Source organism: Protopterus annectens, chromosome 8.part0 (assembly GCF_019279795.1).
Source record: "Protopterus annectens isolate FY-2018-M chromosome 8.part0, PAN1.0, whole genome shotgun sequence".
Classification (NCBI taxonomy): Eukaryota; Metazoa; Chordata; order Ceratodontiformes; family Protopteridae; genus Protopterus; species Protopterus annectens.
Window position 1 is genome coordinate 973,095,597 of NC_056741.1, and position 19,645 is coordinate 973,115,241.

The following is a 19,645-nucleotide window of genomic DNA, read 5'->3' on the forward strand; positions in this document are numbered from 1 at the left end:
CTGTAACAAGATTCTATTTTTAGTTTCAGAATTTCTTTAATGTGACATTCATAAGCCTGTAATTTCACTCATCAGGATTACATGTGGTTTTCTAGTGGCATCATAGAATATCACTGAAACCTAAGCTTTTGAGCTTGTTCACAGCAATATGGGAGTAATTTTTAATCAGTCAATATTTGAATTATTTGTTTCTAAGTTCTATGAAATCTTAATATATGGCACATAATAAAAACAAAGGCACACTGATATCCAGACTGTAAAAGCTTTCCCCAGCAGTTTCATTAAAACTGTTCAAATCCATTAGATTTAAGGCCTTTTATAACACATCAAACATGACAGTTCTATACTTGGCACTGTGCACAGTCATGTTACCACTGAATAGCATCATTTGATCAATGTGATTATATGCTAATTGTTGATGGAGGACGACATCGGGTCCTACTGGTTTATTGTAATGACAGGTCTCACCTGTACATGAGAGTAATGCCTTTCCAGTACAGCCCTACAGCAATTCTCCCATACACTCTGCTATCATTTCAGTATGATATGTTCCATCAGTCCTTCAAACAGGGCATTCCATTCTGTGTGAGTAGTGCTGGATATCAGACTGAATCCTTAGATTTCCTTTGTTGCTTTTTCTGTCAGTCCATCCACCTTTTTAAACTCCTCTTTTTCCCCCATTTTCTGTCCACGTTTTGTATTATTTTTCAATCCATACATCCATACTTTGCTCAGGTATAAGCACTCCAGTGCCCTGAACCTCTGCCTATGCTCAAAGGATGTTGTAGGCCAACATAGATAAGCCAGGCATGAAAAGGTAAAAGGTATGACAAGGAGGCATAGTAGGAAAGTGTGAAAACCATTTACATCAGAAATATTGAGATATTGCTTCATAGAAATATTAGGACATAGACTCACATGTGTCAGTGAACTTTGAACTGTGAGACAACAGGTAGGCTGGAAAAATTTGTGACATGTGGCAGACACATTTCAAGATGTGTTGCATGGTATGGACTACTTATAACCTATAAAGAACTACTTGATTTTCACATATTCATATGTCTGTAAGTTAATATAAAGTACATTTTATCTGGCTGCTATGAAATGCACTAGGCGTGCTTATCTGTTCACAGACAACAGATGCATGAATCTTAAGTGTTGCTTTAAGTTAGTCAGAAACTTACAACAGTAGTAAGGTTTAAACTGGCTCTCATAAAAAAGAAATCCATTTGGCCTTGCCAAAAGACAGGTAAGAATGTATTTATAGATTTATTTACTTCAGGTGATTTAGAATTTTATTTCTCTGCTGTGGTCTGAATATTGTGATCATCCATCAAAACTACAGGCAGCCTCAAAATGTATTAATATTAGTCAGTTCTCCCATCTGTTGAGCCGCCACAGTTGCAATCTGTAAAAAAAAAGAGAATAACAGATATTAAAGGATACAGCAATTACCTGGCCACACCCATAGTTGAAATGATAAACATTGATGGTATTTAAAGTGGAATTCATAAAAAAAAAATGCAACATTTGGAAAAATATAAGGTTCCTTCCCTTGATAGAAGTCATGTTAATCCATTGTTTTCTTTATAAAGGCATTTCTCTGTGGGAAGATGTGTAAACCACATGTGTACGTTACTCACACACATTGTACTATGGTGCATTTTTCTCACTGTTTCTAAAAATAGACCAAAGAAGACAAATGAATTCAGAGTCTTAATTGTCATAAAAATATATTGTTAGTTGCTTGTAAAGATTTTAATTTTAGGAATACCAATGGTGCTGGGAATACTCTTAATGTCATACCGTGTCCAATATTTTAACTATTTCAGTACTCTGCAAGTAATGGCGACTGATTTAGCTTTAATAAAATTACACAATGAGGTTCACCTTAGTTCTACATTATGGTTACATTTTATCCATAAAGCTCTGCTAAGCATAATTCCATTTTTCCATCATATTTTGACATTGTAAACTGTTTCTTGAACTAAATCTAGCATATTCTTGGATTTCTAAATATGTACATGTACTTTCTTTTTAGCATTTCCTTGTATCTGTAATATGTTTGGTTCATTTCTTTTGTTATCCTATTAACCCTGGCTATGCCTTCAAAAGGCCCATTGAGATCAGTGCACTATCCTGGTAACTAAATAAATAAATAATGATTATTATCTTCTGACATACTGGTTAGAGCATCAGTAGAAGGGCATTTTCTGCTGTCAAGGATCTTAGGACTGGTCATATCAGAATGCTGTGGCTTATCAGAAGAGATGTGATGGCCATACCTCTCAACCTCTTACAGCAAGAAATCTGGACAAAGTCATAAATAAACGTGGGACAAAGGCACAAAAATAGGGACAATTTTTAAATATTGCTCTTACAAACTTAGAAAGTTAATGGAATAACAGGTTTTGCATTAGCATAAATTTTCTGAAGAGTATGAAGTCCGAAACTCAAATGTCTGTCATTATTTTCTAACTTCAATGTTTAATGATTTGCACTAATTTGTCAGAAAACCACACATTTGTGAAAAATGAACTAAAGATATGAGTCAATATCTGGACATTCTGCAAAAATCTGTACAGTTGAGAGTTATGATGCTGGCATTCAAAAAGGGCTACCACCAGTGGTAAGCCCTAATACAGCTGTTTTTCATCTGGTGGTAGACTTTTCCAGTTCAGACACAGGCCCTCTGCAGTGATTTAACACAATCTCTAGAATAACCATGGTAGGCTGTCTCCACGACTGTGCTGAGTGCTAATAAACCATTTCAGGGGAGCAGCCTATGCTAATTAGTCATGTGCTGTCTGCCAGAAATGCCTGCATTTAGGGATTTACTCAGAGAATGACTCAACTGCATAAATTAGCATGGCAGAAAAGTTGCGGTCCTCTATCATTGTGCTAATCCTGTAAGGTAAGATCATGTAAGTGTCTGAAGAAAGGTAGGGCTGGGGTGCATGAGGGTGTCAGTGTTTGTGCCAGTATGTGGCCATGTCTGTAGTTTCTGAACAGTAAAACGAATGAAACTCTAATGTTTGGCATTACTGACCAACTGTAATCATCTATGATTTATGAGAAGCAGGGAAAAAATAAAAGGCTACATCAGGGATAATCTGTAATCACAGGGACAGCTAACAGGTACGGTGATCAATGTGTTTGTGCGTGTGTGTGTGTGTGTGTGTGTGTGTGTGTGTGTGTGTGTGTGTGTGTGTGTGTGTGTGTGTGTGTGTGTGTGTTTTTGTGTGAGTGTGTGTGTGTATTTTAATGCATGTAGGTGAGTGGAAGAGTATATGAGGAGGGTGCATGTGCCTATGTGATTCATTGGTCCACTACAGATGATTACTGCAGCAAAATTATTATTAGAACCATTAGTAATACCACTCAATTCAGTGACATGCAAATTAGCCAATAATAAGGTCTTTCCTCACTGTGGCTAACATACCTCTGAATCCTGTTTTTCATGATTAAGGAAACAGCCCCTAATGACCACAGTTCTTAGCACCTGCGGTGGCGTACTTTCACAGTCACAGCTATAGTATTTATAGGTTTTACATACATCCATACAAATATTTCAAGCACGGCAATCATGCCGTTCTAGTCTGCTAGTACACCAAAACACTTGTTCCTATAACAAGTGTCCAGGCTGTTCTTAAAAAAAATCTAAACTAGTGCTTGCTTTAATATAGTTTGATAGTCTATTCCATGCATCAGATACTTTCTTGGATAACCAATTAGTACACCTCTCATTCCTATAGAATCATCTACATAGGTTGTCTAATGATTCTCTGCTACTGTTTGATAACCCCAAACATTCCCAGAGGTAGCTGTCTCTAAATGCTCTATATACTTGAATAAGGTCTCCTTTTAAATATCAGTATGAAACACTGTACATGTTCAGATATTTTAGTCTGTCATAATAACTTAAATTTTCACAAACATGGATGCCCTTGGTATATTTCCACTCTATTGTTTCCAGGTTACTCATGCTTGTTTCCTTATAAAGTTTCCATGCCATTATTCTATACTCAATTTGGGTCTAATGTAACTAACAAGCAGTGATGTCATCATTTTTGATTTTCTAGACATTATCAATCTTTTTATACAACCTATAGTTCTATAATTATCATTAACCAATTGGTTGATATGATTAGAAAAACTCAAAGCTGGATCTACCCATATTCCCAGGTCCTTAAATGAGTCTACAATTTCAATCACTGTGTGCTCTATTAAATATTCACTTTTCAATTTATGTCTCCCAAATTTCATATGTTTAGTTTTTATCTGTAACATGTGTGATCAGCTTACCCAATTTCAGGTCACCTGCATTCAAACTGTAAAATATCTCAGATGAAAAAGATAGATGTGAAAGGTACAGTCTAAACAAGTTTGGACCCAGGATAGAGTCTGGTGAAACACACTGATTGTATTTTTGAATTTCCCCTGTCCAATTGCTGTATGATATTTGCCATGTCCTATTTGTTAGCTATGCAGCCATCTATCTTATGAAGAGTATATCAATACCTATTAGTTCTAATTTATTGATTAGTGTTTTATGCATGACCCTATCAGATGTTGAAGTTAAATCTATATAACTTACATTACAGCACACTTTTTCATTCATAGCTGCTCTTATAATTTTATAGAACGTTATGTTTCCAGTGGTAATAGATCTATTCTTAACATATGCATGCTGATATATGATTTCAAGATCCAACCTTTCCAATTCTGGCAACAATTTATCCAATATTACCTTCTTCATTATTTTTCTACATCATGAAAGTAAACTTAAGAGTCTTTGTGACTCTGGGTTTGTCCTACATCCCTTCCATTAAAGATAGGTTTAACAATTGTATGTTTCCAGTCATTAGGACTCTCCCATTATTTATATGATCCAGTAAATAACAGATATAATGGTACAGTAAGTTGATGCCGAAGTGTTCTCAGGTCATTTTTACTATATTACATTATTACTACAGTAATTCTATCACCTCCCTGTGCTTTGCGTGGATATATATTGCATAGTTCTTTTTCAATATAATATACCTTGGTTCTAGTATCTGAGGTTACCTGCCTATCATTAGGACAGTTTGTCACCCCCTTTGTGGAGCCAAATTGTTTCCATAAGATTTTGTAAATACATTTGTAATCTGTTGAGTCTGAGAATACAATTTAGAATCTACACACAGTTTATCAAGATGTATGTCTTTACCCCTATCACGTTTATATATCTATAAAATGGTTTCCTAATATGTCCAATATCTTTATATAAGGTTTCTACAACGTAATCTTGATCTTGTCTTACACAATGTGCAACTTGCCAGTCCAACTTGTTTATTTTAGTTTTCAAAGTCATAGTTCAACATCTTTTTCATTTCTTATATTATTTGTCTCTCACCTTAATCAAGTATCTTATTCTTATGGAAATATATCCTCCTGACCCTGCATGCCTACATCTTGATGTTAAACATTTTTTGATTTTTTTTTTTTGCATTCATACAATGTCTCTTTCAAAACTTTTCAAATTTCTTCCACACTTTTTCCACTGAATGCATCAGTAACTGGTTTGTTTCCATGTAATCTGTTATTACTCTTCTGTGTATTGATTTATATTTCAGTTTGGCACAATTATCTTGCAACAAATTAACCTTTATAACCCCATGATCACTGCATATCAGGGGGTGGTAAAATGTGACATGAAGTAACAGTAATCTCTTTAGAAACACAATGTCAAGTATGTTCAGTTCCTATGTAGGCTTTTTTTTTACAGTTTGAAGCAATTGCTGTTCCTGAACATAAATTGTCAATAATTTCCTTACTAATGTTGTTGAATCAACATTATTCTAGTCTGTTCTCGTAAGTTTAAGTCCCCCACCACTATAATTCTTCCCTCCTGTGTTTCATGCAAAAAATGTATGAATTCCTCTAGTCTGTCATCAGCACTTATTTTTGGTGGTGTATACATGCCAGCAATTGTTATCTGTTCAAGGGTTGCCTTTGCTGCCACAGTTACACAATCTGCATTATTGGTGTTATCATTGAACATGTAATAATCACGGGTCTCATAATAATATTTAATCCCTATCATAACACCTCCACCTGATTTTTTTTGTTAGAACGTCTGTTACAGTAAAAACATTTATACCCTGCCAGAACTGGTTTCCAGTCATTGTCCCATTTTTTTTTTAAATGGGACATTTTTTTCATCTAGTTATTCACCTAAAAATCTTATCATTCATGGTGACATAATTCTCCTTTCTACATGTGATTTGTGAAAAATATATCCTAACACCTATAGAGGCTATGCCTTCTAACAGGGCTGCAAGTTCCCTATTAATGGTGAGAGAGTCCTTGTGGATGAGATCATTTGTACTAACATGAATAAAAAAGAGCTCCATGCTTCCTTACATTAAGCAATTCTAAGGCCTTTCTCACATCCTCTATTTGTGCTTCTGGAAGTGTAACACTATTCAGTGCTCAATGTCTTCTCTGCTAATGTAAGTATCAGTTCCTTTAATAACTGAATCTGCAGTTACAAGAATATCTTTTCTGACCAGACATGAAGAATCTTCAACTTCTAATTCAATAATATCTGCTCTGATTGTTACAAATCAATGATCTTTATTATCATTACTCTTATTAAGTTTTCATTGCTTATTACATTTGCAGGCATTCTGGTCTCATCCAGCTGACTTTGTATATCCACATATTTCACTATATTGTCCACATCTGTTCTTGTCTTCTTTTTTCTTACAGTAATGTTCAGTTTTGATTTCTTCCTTTTCACCTGCCCCTTGCCTCTTTTTTCTATTTAAACTTTTTGGAAAAATGATGCCGTTTTCTGTAGACTGAAGGTTTTCTGGTAGAAGAATGTGATCATTCCATGTAATCGATGTGTTACATATTGAAGCAGTATCTTATTTTTAGTATGTATCCGAAAGAAGAAGATCCTCCTGCTTTATAGACATTAATCAGTTACTTTTTCTTTCTTGTTATTTGTTGTGAACTTCCTCCTTTCTTTCTTTTTTATTTTCTTCTGTATACTCTGAATCCTCAGATTGCTGAATACTTGAATCCAGAATTCCAAAGTTGTGGTTTTATCTTGTTCAGTAGAGGATGTGTGATCTTTACTGACAGTAGACTCTTCCTTTCCTAAATGTGTTCTATTAGCTCTTTGCTTGACATTATTTATCGCATCAGTTTGGTCATTAGTATATGTAACAACAGTTCTCCAAGCTGTGCCAATTGCACAAGTACAATTGTCATCAGTAAGCCTAGTTTTACTACTAATAATGATAAACAAATCGTCCAACGTTTGACATGAAGAACACGGATCACCGATGTTATCAAATGTTAACTTTTAAATGTACTTAGCATTTAGTACACTGTACAAGATTTGTGTGCAAATCATTAATGGCATACTAATTTAAGGAATCCATTTTCAGCTGCAAATGAATTAAAAATTCTAAAAGAAAGAATAATCAAAATCAATTACCACAGAATTCGCAGAGATTTTAAATGATTTTAAATGAACTTTCGTGATAAAAATCACACACAGAATATCTATATAGCTATATAACTATGTATATATATATATATATATATATATATATATATATATATATATATATGTATTGAATTAAGTAAAATAAAGTTGTTGCACTGAAAGTACCAGTTATGAAAATCACAAAAAGGTGGAATTCCTTTTCATCTCACAGGAATTTGAACAGTTGCTTCTGCTCACTATTGTTCATAGTCACACTTCTTTTTAACAGTAAACATCAATAAATTACAAACCAATACAGAACTGCTTCAGATAAGTGCTGGATTGCCGTGTCTGCAGTCTGTGTGAATTTGTAGATGATTAGGACTCTTGGGATGGTTAGAATTTACCTGTCTAAAACCTATTCCTTTCTAACAACAAACAGTGAAAAATATAAATCAAAGTAAATCTTCTTGTCTACAGGCTATCCATTTCTTCCTGCAAACAGTGTAAAACAGTTTTAAAAAGGAAAATGTAAATCAAAATAAATCTTCTGTTGCCAGGCAGCTGCACAATCAATCATAAGTTCTGGAGTTTTGGAATGACATCTTCAACTCTTTAACGTATCTCAGATTTTAAAGCAAGAATTTCTTTGCCACAGTCACTTAAAACAGTCGCTAACATAATTGACCCTACTAGTTTCTTCGATTTTTTTCTTTCTTTCTTTCTTTCTTTTTTTTTTGTAGAATCCGATTTTGTCCGTTAGGATTATCTGTCCTAACCCAAATAGACAAGAAGTTCCCCCTTCAGAAGAGTAGAAGAATTTATGAGTCTATATTAGAACACCGAACTTTCAAAATTTCGAGTGTTCTAATATCGACCCATTTTCAGCGAACGCTGAAAATATCGAAGAAACAGAAAACCAAATGTTTTCCTAGGGAAAGAATTCGGTTGTCAGTTTCTGTTGCTTCGGTATTTTCAGCACTGTGGTGGAAAGTTACGGGTCGGGTTCAGATAAGTGTGCGATTGTGTGAACGTGAGGGTTAGGGCGGGGTAGGTGAGTTAGGGTTAGGGCACAGGTCAGGTAAGTATGTGACTGTGTGGACATGAGGGTTAGGGCAGGGTAGGTGAGTTAGGGTTAGGTCGTGGGTGAGGTGACTGTGTGATAGTGATGGACCTTAGGGTTAGGGTTTGGGTTAAGGTAAGTGGATAGTTAGTGGTGTATGCATAGTTTAGCGTAGGGTTAGGTGTAAGAGTTTAGGTGTATGTGTGTTGATTGCTGTTTGTTTGGTATGCTTGTGCTGTGTGTATGTGTTTTGGAACAGTGAATTTTTTCCCTAGGAAAAAAATTGCTGTTCTGTATGTTCGATGTTTTTAATTTTCGATTAATAGGGTTTGATATTACAAAACTCAAAATTTTGAAAGTTCGGTGTTCTAATATAGACCTGAATTTATCTAGTATCTTGATGACCTATTCACTATAAATACTACTGAAGTTCGCAACCAAACATTCATGAACAGAATTAAGGGATGCACCTAATTAACTAAATAACTCACCAATGCATAAAAATACTGTCACATTGTCAACACTTCTGTTATATTCCTGCTGATGACTTTCAGTTGTCTAGAAATAAACTCAAGTATCTTAATGCCTTCCCTAGTTATTTGTTTTTTGCCAGTTGGGGTTTTCCAAGGTGTGCAATATTAAACTACTTTTTATTTTTAGTTATGCCAACCACTGACTGACTTTTCAGCAACTTCCTCCTCAAAACGGTCTTAAAGCAGTCATATATCCTTCTAGAATCAGCTGCTTCACTCATCTAAGAACCGTTTTTTTGCATCATCCTATGCATGACATTCAGTGGCATTCCGTTGTTGGCTCCACTCCTAATGAGAATCTTTATGGAAATAGAGTACTTACGCTAATGGCAATCAGCCAAAGTGCATTTCATTAGATTAACACACTGAAGTGCATATCACCAGTTCCATAATTTCCTTCCAGTTTTGCTGCACCAAGAAGTAGGTAAAACAAGACAGAGTTTAGCAGGAGAGTACAGCTTTCTGATATATAGATACGTCTATTTGATTTCAGGAAATTTTGTGTTATCAGGTGCTTCAGTCTGACCACCTTTTTTTCTGTGTGGAATTCCTTTCAGCTTTATGAAGTGAAGCTATTTCCATGCTGCAGTTTGATAAATAGTAGGTCTATGGTGGCCTGAGTGATGAGACTGACTCATAGAACTCAGATTACAATCCCAGGAGAAAGACTGGCTCAGGTACTGGTGCTAATGTTCCATATAGTAGGCAACGAGACAGATAGTCTTAGCTACATGGTGATAAGGTGAGTCAGATCTACAGGCTGGTAATCAGCTGAATGATAAAAAGGTGATTAAGGCCTACATGCCGTCTCATCCTGCATGCATCAGGAAGATTAACTGGCAGAGATGCTGTCAAACATTGGTATTTGCAACAAAGAATGAATGGATGAAATGGGAAAGAGACTGATGAGCATCAGTTATGGAGAAGAAAATAGCATATAAAAATGTTCAGTTGAGATTTTGGCCTCAGTTGTTTTCATGTAAGCAATTATATAATGCTTGTTCTTAAGTTGGTTCTAAAATTGCCATATGTATTTGTTTTAAAAGGTTATGTCTTGATCAATATACTTCATGATAAAACAAGAGCTGGTACTCTTGGTATTGAAAGAATTTGAATCATGTGTCAGTTTTGTTTCTTTTTCCCAGTAGAACTTAGCCCTAATGAAGTAATCCCTATAGGCGAGTGTGCTTCTTTTCAGGAGCAGTCAGTACTATCAGAATAAGTAATTTACATGGGATTATAAAATAAGGAAGTTTAAACTAAAGTAATCAAACCCAGGACTATAGTATGAACCTTGTTAGTCACTCATAGCCTAATAGTTTATATTAAATTGCCAGTATTTTAGCTAGGTTTATGAATGTCTTAATTACATTTCTTTGGAGAACTTGTACTGAGTTTAAGCTGACAAAATATTGAGATTACAGATATTTTAATGGGAAGTAACTCTGAAAGTTGGAAAGGCTATATGTGCCAATCTGCTTGTTCTACAGTTTTAGTCACCCCAGTGAAAAGCAATTTGTCATTTCCCTTTTTGACATATCTTAGTTTAGATCCTGCCTATTATCAGTGGTAGAAGAGGAAGCCTAGGCACTATTAGTGTTGGAATACCAGAAGCTGTGTGTTTTATTCCCACTACAGATGTCTGAATTGCTGACAATACAGTGCAGGATTTGGTGTGTGTGTGTGTGTGTGTGTGGGGGGGGTGCTGAACTCCTGAGTATATTGTCATTTGGTTATGATGTTCAACCAAGTTTCTACCTACTTGAGATGATGGTAGCTCAGGTAGATTAAAAGATCACATAGCACCTATTGAAAAGAGTAGGGATAAGTTCCCTGGTGCCTGTCAAAATTTCTCCTAGTAGAAGAAATACCACTGTAGGTTTTCCCTGAAAGAGGTTACTAGCTTAGTGGGACTAACCTGGTCAGCAAAGGATAGATAAAAAAACTCTCGCTTAGCTCATCCATGTATGTTCTTTGTAACCACACAAATGTTCTTACCAAATCCTTTGCATTATATCCTTGTGCACACTGGGTATCTTTTTTTTTTTGAGTTGCATCTTCTGACTCTCATCACTTTACAGTTCTGAAAACAATAGAATCTATGCATAGTTGGCGTTAGGCACCCGCGAAACCTGTGGCCGTGGGGAGCCCCCGATTACTTACCCGCAAATAAGGGCCCCCATTCAGCATCCGCGGGTTACTCCGATCGTCCGACCGGCGTTTACTTTGCTTCTGCTCGGCTCCTCATGGATGTCTAGCTGCTTCATCATCGCGAAAATTCAAACTGCATTTCCATTTTTTTTTTTGATTCGCTGGCAAGCTGCACTCAATCAGGTCTGCTCGCTGAAACAAGGGATCTGACTGGCTGCAGCAGCCTGCAAACTAAGTCCCGTTTTTTTTTTTGATTCGCTGGCAAGCTGCACTCAATCAGGTCTGCTCGCTGAAACAAGGGATCTGATTGGCTGCAGCAGCCTGCAAACTAAGTCCTTGTTTTTTTTTTTTTTTTTTTTTTTTAAGTAGGAAGTGATACAGATGACTTCTTATGGTTATTTCCCTCCAAAACATTTGGTGGCCACTTGCATAATCAGTGATACTTCCAATGTTGCAAAATACAAAAAACTTTTATTTTGATGGGGTATATGGAATCAGGCAGTCAAATTCCTGGACTATATAACTATATTAATATTCTTAACATATTTTGCAAGCATAGTACTCCATACATGAAGTACATATGCAAAACATCCCCGACTGATCACACACAACTCAAAGAACCAACTTTAAGCACAACTTGGATATATGGATGGGTAATAGGAAATTTAACCCTGTGCTCCCACCCATACACTACCAATGGACAGATGCAGCTGTTAAATTATGTAACCCATGATTGTGGACTTTCTAAATATGGTATGATGCTAATTATTCACACCACAAAAATTGCATACAATCTTCCACTGAAGTGCAAATGCACTTGGTAAATCCAAATATCTCAGATAAAACCGTCCACACAGAATCAGTTTGAAATGATTTGTAATGGCAAATAGAGACAAAGATGCAAAAATGAAAGCGACTTTTGAGACAAGGATGCATTTGTATGTCCCATAATAAATGGTTATGGACTGATTCTATGTGGTTGTGATGATCCTAGTTACTACCACTAGAGATAATATAAATCTAGTCCATGAATGGGTAAGGTTAATCCAATCACTGAACAAAATAGATAATTCCAAGTACCAAACAGGAAATGTGGCTAGGTTTAAAATGGCCTGTAAGGGCAACAAGCCATGTACTAACCTACAAACCTATATGAGTACCAGGTGGTCATGGGATAATCTATGGGACAGCCACCCCATACCTATCAATGGTGCTGTGATCATAAACACAATTATCTGTCTCTACTGCTAGTATGTTGCTCTGTAAGGATTTTGTACCAGCAGTGGAGATACTTTGTGCGTAGGCAAGTCTGCCACCATACATAAACTTGCCCTGAAGCTTGCACAGCACCAGATCCACTCATTACCACAATATGGTAATTCTAGTGTGCCCTTATGCCTGTTGGCTGTGATTGCTTTATGGACCACAGTTAGGCAAGATGTCAGATCACAGTGCAGAGGTATATGGCAGTTACATATGGTACAGTACAGTACACCTTACCAAGGAATTGCATAAATTCCTTACCTAATTGCACTATGTAGCGCTGTCATGCATTGATGCCTGCAAGTCTGAGTACAGGAATGCATAGTATACATGAGGGTGCTAGACACTCCTGTGCACCATTCAGTGGGATAAGACAGCTGTTGTGCATCACTGGGGAAGTTCCCGTCAGGGTACTAAACAAACATAGTGTGCATGATGCTGCTATGTAGCTATGCAGAGTATTTATGAATACTAAGAATGAGTAATGGAGAAAGTTAACATGATACTAAAGACAAATCAGAATGAAACAAAGATTTGTCACATGAGAGTAATAAGGGAATTGGAAATTATCTGATTGAAAGTAGAATAGAGGTAGTAAATGAAATGATTCAATTGTATCAAGAATTTCTCTAGATGTAGCAATAAAGAAACCTTGGCTTGTATTTCTTCTCTTTATGTTAGTTTAAAACAGTATCCTCGGCTGGGGTACCTTCTGTGCGGAGTCTGCATGTCCTCCCTGTAGTCATGTGGGATTCCTCCTGGTGCTCCGGTTTCCTCCCACATCCCAAAGACATGCTGCAGGTGGATTGGACACTCTAAATTGGCCCTGGGGATGAGTGTGTGCATGTGTGTGTGTGTGTGTGTGTGTGTGTGTGTGTGTGTGTGTGTGTGTGTGTGTGCCTTCCGTGGGAGGTTAGGTGCCGGGCTGGCAACTCAACACCATAAAAACTCTACTGCCAATCATGATCAGACAGGTGATCCGCTGTGGTGACCCCTAACCGGGAAAAGCCGACAGAAGAAGAAGAAGAAGAAGAATGTTAATTTAAAACAGTATTACAGACATCAGCAATACCTATGTGATAGCTAGTAAAATGATTCAAAATAAGATATTATTGAACCAAAACATTTTCATTTAACCAGAAGAGTGTGGGTACATGTTTAACACCATGAAGAACTGGCTTATTCAGCAATGAAGTTTTAAATGGTATGTAACGATATCTAACTTGAGTATTACAGTCAGCACTTGTCATTGAAATATTATATTTTTAATGCCAGTCGCTACACTTAATTCATTTTTGTTGAAACCTTCAACAGCAATGAATTCTAGCAGTTTCTTTTATATTGCACCTTAATGGTTTTAGGGCATATCCATTTCCTGAACTAATGTTATATTAACATAAGATTTTAAAAAGAAATGGAAAAAAGAGCGTTATTTTGTTCCTGACCTGGCTGTTCTTAAGATTCCATGACAACAACTTTAAAACCTTTGTAGAAAATGTATGGTTAAATAGTGGAATATAGTGCTAAAGGGTTACATTTACATATTAGGTAGTCGTAGTGACCAAAATGAATATTGCTTATCATAAGCCACATTAAAAATGTGACAGACTGCGGTGGTGGTGCTGCGGTAGCATTGTTGCCTCACAGTAAGACGTTGTCCTGTTCGATTCTCAGCTAGAGCGTCTTCTGTATGGAGACATGCGTGAATGGGTGTACCTTCGTTGAAGGTTGTGCATCAGGGCCGGCAACTCGGCATGTAAAAATCTACTGCCAATCATTAGCGGACCGGAGTTCCGCTGTGGAGACCCCTAACCGGGAAAAGCCAAAAGACACAACAACAACAACTATCGAGATCAGAAACAGCAAGAATCCGTACAAGATCTCCTCCATGTCTAATACTAATGCCAAACGTCTAAGGAAGTTCTTAATGCATGATGATAAAAATACTCATATTTTGCAATCCAAAGTATACACAGACCTAAATTATCAACTGTATAAAAGCCTATAAAACAATCATTATGCATCTTATAATACAGAACTGACTTAATGTAGGCCACGCCAGCACAAATCTCAGGACAAGATAGCGAAATTTAAATAACTGCAAATAAGGGCTAAACTTCAAAGATATAATGGGTGATCACATTTGTAAAACTGAGGTTGTTGGTGACAAAGTATAAAGAGCATAACATCTCATCACAACTATATTCAGATGTAATGCATAGATTTGCATTATCCCTTTGATAAATATTCCACTGATGTTAACTAAAGCGATAGAACTATGCAATACAGAGAAAGACATAAAAGATCAATAAGTGTATCAGTGTAGATAAATGTTCAAATAAAATGAAGTACATAAAATGGAAAACAGAAGTAAAATGAGAGTTGTATAGGTTTGTGGATTAATGTACCAGTACCCTGTAAAACCATTGAGCACTTTAATTCACTTAAATGCAATGAACTTCATCAGAATAAAAATATTGACTTAAAAACACAATGAAAGAATAGTAACAATAATTGTTTTTGTCTACACACAAAGCTCCTGCTTATAATAGTAAGATTAGTTTTAATTGCAATTTTAAGTCACTGTTTATCAAATTACATGCTTTGTGCCATTTGGCAAATCATGTGATTTGCTGGAAGAATATTTAAATTGCGCCTCCAGCACCACCTTAATTGTGCTAATCCTAGCTCTATCCCCAAACCTAACCCTACACTTTGCATTACTGAAAATCCTTTTGCTTTCGATATATTGTACTTTCATTGTTTTCCACCCCCTGAAAAACTTTTCAGTCAAATCAACTTTACATATTTTGAGTTGTAACCATACACACAGAGACAAACACACACACACACACACACACACACACACACACACACACACACACACACAGCCGGTTTTAGGCACCAGCAAACCCTGCAGTTGCTGGGAGCCCCCTGATCCTGGGGGGCCCCCAACCACAGCAAGTTATCTAATCTTGATATTTTGTAACGTCTGTTAAACCAACAAAAGCTAGTGCAGCACTCTTATATGCTTAATAAACCAGGTGGGTAATTTATTTTATTTATTTTATTTTACATTTGTTGACTGGGAAAGTCCGACTGGACAACATATCCATTTTCAGCGGAGGCCCGGGGAGAAAAGCACCAGTAAAACATGCATCAACAAGCAGATATGACAGTGGTATTTACATAGAGATAAGGCTGAAAAATATTTAAAACTATCAGACAGTTCATAGCACAAGGTAATAATAACTCTTATTTATATCTCCTTCCAAATTCAAAGATATTTAGTTATAGTAACAATGGTTTGTCAAGTGACAGGCTTCACAATTCCATTAAATATTTTGCCACTGACATAATGCCCCTGGTTTAGTTAAACCGTGCTGGTGGACATCCTCTCCATTAAAACTAACAACATAGTCAGCTTTAGGTACCTGCAGTACCAGTGGCTTCAGAAGCCACTTAATCATCCCTGACTGTGTAGGGGCCCCACAAAAGCTGCTGTTGGCTGTGGAAAAATGAGGAAAAAAATGTATTTTTGATTACATTCTTTACCTGAACAGGATTGTAATATGACATTTTTAGGATAAAGCTGATAATGAACATGAACAAGGTAAGCACTAGAGAGATCAGCAGCTTATAATGACTGATCTCAGGGCACACTATGGATTTTAAGAAGAGCTAATGCTTCTGATCTTCAGGGATGGTTTCTCTTTCAGGGAGTTTAATAAATACTGGCAAAACATCCGGTACTATAACTCTCAACATATTTGCTGAAGAATTCTTTTCAGTGCCAAAATAATAACAGAATAAAGGAGGAACACATTTTAAACATCACTCTAATTCACTTAAAAAGTTACTAGAATAGCACGTTTTTCATCAGCAAACGTTTTTTGGACAATAAGAAGTATACAGCTATGATGTCTGGATTTATTGACTGTAATTTTGAATGAATTACATACCAGCAAATAAAACATTTTTACGAAGGACAGAGCAAAATTATAAGGCAAAATCAGGGAATATCTGTGAAATCAGGGACAGTGACAGGTATTCATTTATTCCTCAATGAGGTAAATAAAAGCGATTTACCTCTGCTGTTTGACAACTGCTAAAAAGCAGTCACTGATCTGGGATGGCAATACCAGTGTTGCACAATACATTATTTGCTGAAATAAGTATAAATCTAGTATTGCTGTGACTTATGTGTGTGTGTGTGTGTGTGTGTGTGTGTGTGTGTGTGTGTGTGTGTGTGTGTGTGTGTGTGTGTGTGTAAAATATCACTGATTTTTATCAGTGCACACATCCAATAATGCCAGGACACACACATGGGTAAAACACATCAGTAAAAACTGCAGCTTACAAATAATTATATTTCAAAAGTCAGGCACAGCATATATCACAAGACATTCAGACACTTAGACCTCCTAGGAATCTGGTAACCCCCACTTCCTAGACTGTATAAATGGATAGAGAGGGGCTCCCTTCTTCATCCTTGACTGCATAGGGGCCCCATAAAAGCTGTTTCTGGTTGGGGAAAAATGAGGAGAAAAAAATGCCTTAATTTTCTGATTATGCCTTTAACCTGAACAGAGTTGTGATATGACTTGGTTATGATAAAACTGATAATGGTCTCTGCTGTCAACTGCACCCATTCTAAAACCAGCCCTGCTCAGATGCGTGTGTACAGAAAGTTGCTGAAGGTTATGTGGAGGGATGGGGATTGTGTGATCATTGTTTCCTTCACATTTCTCACAGAACTCAGAGAAGTACAACGAAAGCTACTTTAGCTCCTGTTGGGGCAGTGTACTGTCTAGGAGCAACAAAGTAGGATACATTACTGCAGACATCAGGCTTGTATACAGGTAGCTGCCTTTGGGCGTTGGGGTGAGGACTCGGGAGGCATGCTATATATATATATATATAAATATATATATATACATATATATATATATATATATATATATATATATATATATATATATATATATATATATATATATATATATATATATATATATATATATATACATATGAGCAGTCACTTGAAATACATGACTGTGACCATTTGAGTCTCTGCTTTCATTCCAATCTAATACCAGAAAGATGCACAGGCAGTGACTGTTTATAGGAGTGATTAAGGAGGCAGGCAGTATTCCCAGATAGGATCTGTATATCCTCATAACAATTGGCTTGTTAGTTTTATTGTGAGCTACTATTTTGTCAGCTTTGAATATTAAGCCTTGGGCACAGCTTATGTGTTCATAGAAAGAAAAAAAATAAGACAAATTATTTTTCTTGCACAACTTTTATTTAGGCCACTGTTGGATTAAAAGGTTCGGAAATGCTCTAAAATACATTCTAGAGCACCTATCACCCTTATGGCTTCTCGGGGTCCCAACTTGAGTTATTTCCTAAATGGTTATTAATGTGCTGTCTTGGTCAGTAAAGGTGTGTTGAAAGGATGCAAGGGAAAACTAAAGCTGAACTGCACCAATGAATTTCTTTCTTTAATCATAATTTCTGTTCAGGCCATTATTGGATGAAAAAGTTGAGTAAAATGAAAAAAAAAAACTTAAAAAGCACCTCCGAACATATATAAAGATGTTCTTCATCTCACATTGCTGAATACCAAAGTATTAGGCTGACGTGGTCATGGGGCCAAAACTGACATCAGAGCATCAGGGTATAAACAGAATAAAAATAACTTGCATGGTGGGAAACCAAGATGGGGAGAAACAGAGGGAGCATACAATGTGTGTGTGTTTTGGGGGCTGAAACAGTAGGCATTGTCTAGGATCCCATTTCACATAAGTCTGGCCCAGCACATAGCGTTGTTGTAATGTATCATTGTTACATCTAAATGTCAGTAACTGTGAATGGCACTTTGTGAGATGAGCCAATATAGCGCTGTATATAGGCATTGTAGCTACAGATCTGCCTGTGTATACTACTCCTAAAAGTTTGCAGCAAGAGCTAAAAGGATGGATGAGGGGTGGTAGTAACAGGGTGATGCCCCGACTGGAAGTTTCCAGGCGGCCCCCAACTTGACATTTACTGGGGGCCCCCAAAATGCTAGCACCGGCCCCGAATCTATGCATCTTTTAGCTGTTCAACTGTTGTATTATTATGAATATCAGGATAATGGACTGTGTTCAGAGTAAATAGTCACAGCACAAAGCTTTACTAGTTCAATGTAGCACATCTTCATCATCCATTGTATTTCAGTGGCTAACACCAACCTCTGCAAATATATTAACACATTCTCTAGTTATGTTAAAAATGTCAGAACAATGACCAACACTGCACAGAGCTAATAGTAAATAATATTACATACTTAAACCCAGAGGATGTTATCAATCCACTAGTGGACAAATTTAGCTCAAACTCCACCTCCTCTCTCCTTCACTGTTCACAGCTGATATAACTACACAAACAATCTCCTTAAAATTTATGAAGAATGAGTTTTCAGTGCACTATTTAAAGAGAAGAACACTATGTCTCTGGGCCAGATAACATACCAGGCTGCCTACCGATCAGCCCGAAGCATGACTTGTCTGATTTCCTACAGAAGACGTCCACTATCAGCCTCAGCTTTGTGCTGGATACATGGAGGATAGAAAAAGTCATGCCATTGCACAAAGGAGGTACTTCGATGGACCCAAATAACTACAAACCCATAAGCCAGACCAGTCTCATTTGTAAAGTTATGGAAAGGATCATTATGGAATTAATATATAAGGATATAGGTAACCTACAGACTCTCGACCCAACCCTGTTAGGATTTATTAAGGGCAGGTCCTGCCTACGTAAACCAGTCAACTTCTTGGAAAAGGTTACTGAATCAATGGACAAGGGCAAAATGGTGCACATTGCATATCTAGACCTTGTGAAGGTGTTCCACACCATCACAGACTAAGGTATCATAGATTAACTCTCCCAGCTAAATGCAATCACTATGTAGCTCACTGGATAGAAAACTAGCTTACAAATAGAACACAGGAAGCTAGGATGGGCATATCTATCTCCTCCAAAAGACCTGCCACTATCAATGTACCACAGGGTTCATTTTTTGGGTTACTTCTATTTGGCATTTACTTCTCAGAAGCCAAAATTAATACTAATGGTTTGTGGCTGAACAAGTTTGTGGATGAC